This window comes from Gekko japonicus, unplaced genomic scaffold (assembly GCF_001447785.1).
Source record: "Gekko japonicus isolate JY-2015 unplaced genomic scaffold, Gekko_japonicus_V1.1 scaffold1211, whole genome shotgun sequence".
Lineage (NCBI taxonomy): Eukaryota > Metazoa > Chordata > Lepidosauria > Squamata > Gekkonidae > Gekko > Gekko japonicus.
Window position 1 is genome coordinate 21,699 of NW_015161990.1, and position 3,521 is coordinate 25,219.

Consider the following 3,521-nt stretch of genomic DNA (forward strand, 5'->3'; position numbering starts at 1 on the left):
CCCCCCCCCCAGCCTCTGAAAGAGCAGCTACAAAAACAAAGAGCTGTGCAGGGTCAAGATATCGGTGATGACCCCCCCAAAAAACCTCCCAAGGAACTCCTTTCATGGCTTGATGCAGACACTGAAAGTCCAGGGTGGCCGAAGGGAGCCCCCAGGGCAGGGCAGGGCATTCTGAGGAGGTTGGACCCCCCCTTCTCCCGGGGAGAGCTGAGCCGGTCATTCCTGGCCCCTCCTCCAGCTGATGAAAGAAAAAAATGGAGTCCTTCTCCATAACAGTCAAACAGCTGCTGATGGGGTTTTTTGGTTGGTTTCAGGAGACCTGATCTGTCACTGGATACCAGCCGCCAGTGTAAGGAATACGGTCCCTGTTGCATCATATTGCTTAAGGCCAGATTGAAATGGGTGACAGGTAGAGGTGTCATGCAGGCATACCGGGAGTTGCCGTGCTGTGACATGTTTGGTCGTGCTCCCAAAAGACCATTTTGGAACCAGCAGCCTGTAATCTTTTGCCCAGAGGAAGTATTTCATTGAAGGGTGTACTATTTCGTTTTCCCCCTGATTTTTTTTTTTTGAAGTTTCCCTAGAACATAATAGAAGTTGCGCTGGATCAGGCCAATGGCCCAGCCAGTCATACAGTGGCCAAAACCCAGGTGCCCTCAGGAGGTCCACCAGCGGGGCCAGGACTCCAGAAGCCCTCCCACTCTTGCCCCCCCAGAGCACCAAGAAGACAGGGCATCACTTGCCCCAGACAGAGGGTTCCATCTATACCTTACGGCTAACAGCCGCTGATGGACCCCCACCCACTCCACGTGTTTCTCCAGTTCCCTCTTGAAGCCCTCTGTGCTTGTAGCCGCCGCCACCTCCTGTGGCAGTGCATTTTTCATTCGTCTTTGAATGAAGAATGATGCAACGGGTATGGTATTGGTCAGGCCACACCTGTGTGCAGTTCTGGAGGCCTCCCTTCAGAAAGGATGTGGAGAGAACAGAGCGGGTGCGGGGGAGAGTGACGACGAGGATCGGGGGGGGGGGCTGGAGGCCAAGAAGCCCTATGTGGAAAGGCTGAGGGACTTGGGTACATTTAGTCTGGAGAAGAGGAGGTCGAAGGGGGAGTTGTTCCTTTTGGCAGCAGAGGCTAGGCCTTGCAATCTTGGGTTTAAATGAAGGGCGGGAAGGTACCAGCTGGATCTTAGGAAAAGCCATTTTACGGTTGAGAGTTGTGCAGCAGTGGAATCAGCTGCCTGGGGAAGTGGTGAGCTTCCCCCTCTCTGGCAGTCTTCAAGCAGCGGCTGGACAAACCCTTCTTGTCAGGGATGCTCTAGGGCTGATCCTGCATTTAGCAGGGGGTGGGACTAGGTGGCCTCTTGTGGCCCCTTCCCGCTCTGTGATTTTACGATTCTAAGAAGGGCTTCCTTTTCTCGGTTCCAAGCCTACCTACTTACTCCCTCTACTCACTCTAGTTATCCTGCTGGAAGGAACCTTGATGCTATCCCAGCCATGTTTAATTAGCCAGGAAGACCCAGGATCCGCTCACGACCCCCGGGGGACCCCGTCCGTGTCTGCCAGGGAGGGCAAGAGAACATTTCAAGCCCCGCAGGGGTATCCGATCTCCCTCAAGCCTGGCATTTCGGTGTGGATGGGAGGGAGACCAGCAAAACACCCCGGTGCCTCCTGTGTCTCCCAGGACTTCAGCTCTAGGGGTTAACGGGGCCGCCTGAAACCAGCCTGGATAGACAAGATTCTGCTGGCTCGGTGGTGGCCAGTGACGTTTTCCTCACGGCCCCCCTTGCCCCCCTCCCATTCTGAACCTGCAAGAGGTTTGGTGTCATGGTTAAGTGCGCGGACTGTAGTCTGGGAGAACCGGGTTTGATTCCCCACTCCCCCACACACACATGCAGCTGCTGGTGTGGCCTTGGGTCAGTCACAAGTTCTCTCAGAGCTGTTCTCTCAGGAGCAGTCCTCAAAAGAGCTCTCTCAGCCCCACCTGCCTCACGGGGTGTCTGTTGTGGGGAGGGGAAGGGAAAGGAGTTTGTGAGCCGCTCTGAGACTCCTTCGGGTAGTGAAGGGCCATGGGGTATAAATCCAATCTTCTCCTCCTCCTCTTCTTCTTCTGCTGGCTGGAGTCCTCTGCCAGGGTCCTCCTGGCCGCTGCCCTCCCAGCTCCCTTGTACATGCCATGTGCTTGTAAAGAGTACACCAACTGCTTCCCAAAGGAAGAAGGCCGCCGGTTTGATGCCCAGCCCAGCTGGAGTCCGTGGTGGAGTTCCCCTTTGCTTTCCCTGTATTTTCTATGCACATGGGGGGGGGGGGGGCCCCAACTTCCTGTGACATGCAGTAGCAAAAGGCCAGCCGGTTCCTCCCGCCCCGCCCACCCCATAAAATGCAGCCATTTAGGAAACATGAGAATGCTTTCTTTTTGGGGCGGGGGGGGGGACTCTTTAAGTTTCTCAGGTGCTTTTTGTGCCCGGTGTCAGTATCATGAATGTGGGACGGAACGGGGAAAAGAGGGCTCTAATGCCGGCTTTGCCCCTGCTGATGTGGTGAAAGCTGATTTAAACACGTCCTTCCTTCCTTCCGTGAAAACCTCCACCTGGCCGAGCCTTTGTATTCCTCCTCAGGGGCCGGGTGAAGTCAGAGAAGTGACGAAGCAAAAAAGGGCTCCGCGGAGCTCAGCTCGGCTGCCAGGGAAAGGCAAGTCCGGGTTTGGCTGACGGCCTTGGCCACTTGAATCTGTTTTGCTCTGCAGCGTCTTTAAGGGACCATCCTTAAACAGTCTCAGTACGGGCAGTTACAAAAGCACCCCTTTGCGCTCCTGAATGCAGTGGGAGGAAAATTGACAGGTCAGTCTAGACCAGGGGGTGGCCAAACGTGCTTAATGTAAGAGCCGCATAGAATCAACGTCAGATGTCTGAGAGCCACAAGACCCGAACAAATGTCACACACACACGTTTACTGGGAAATAGGCACATTTGCTTTTTATTAACATTAAGATGAGACTGCCAAAAATTAAAACAAAGGGGGTATAAACAGATATGGATAATGATGTTTATTTGTCCAGTTATATTTATTTGTTTGCTAATAATATTTATTTGTCTAAGAGAGAGAGAAAATGCTTTGAGAATGCATTTAAAGTTGCTTTCTTTCTTGGCTTCCCCCCCATCTCAAGCCTACCCAGGGAGGGGAGAACTGGCTGGGGAAGGGAAGACCGATGGGGGAGGGGGGCACGCCTCCCCTTCGCTTCCCCAGCCGCCCTGCCGGGAGCCGCCCAATAGGTATGAAAGAGCCGCATGGGGCTCCCGAGCCGCAGTTTGGCCACCCCTGGTCAGACTCTAGGACCAGGGAGCGGTGTGACCCTTTGTTTAAATCCCCATATGGCCAATGGCTAATACAATAAACTTGATGAAGTTTAAAGCCCCACCTTTCTGGGATGCTCAAGGCAGTCTCCATTCTTGGGGGGGAAATGAAAACAATGGACCAAAAATATGCAAACATTCAGTGTAAAAAGGAAAAGTTCCGGGGGGGGG

General features: G+C 53.8%; 1 protein-coding gene across 1 annotated transcript in view; it reads left to right on the forward strand.

Moving 5' to 3' along the window:
- Nucleotides 1-3,521, forward strand: part of RAB3D (RAB3D, member RAS oncogene family) — a 27,995-nt gene that overhangs the window by 1,109 nt on the left and 23,365 nt on the right. The gene's annotated exons all lie outside the window — the stretch shown is intronic.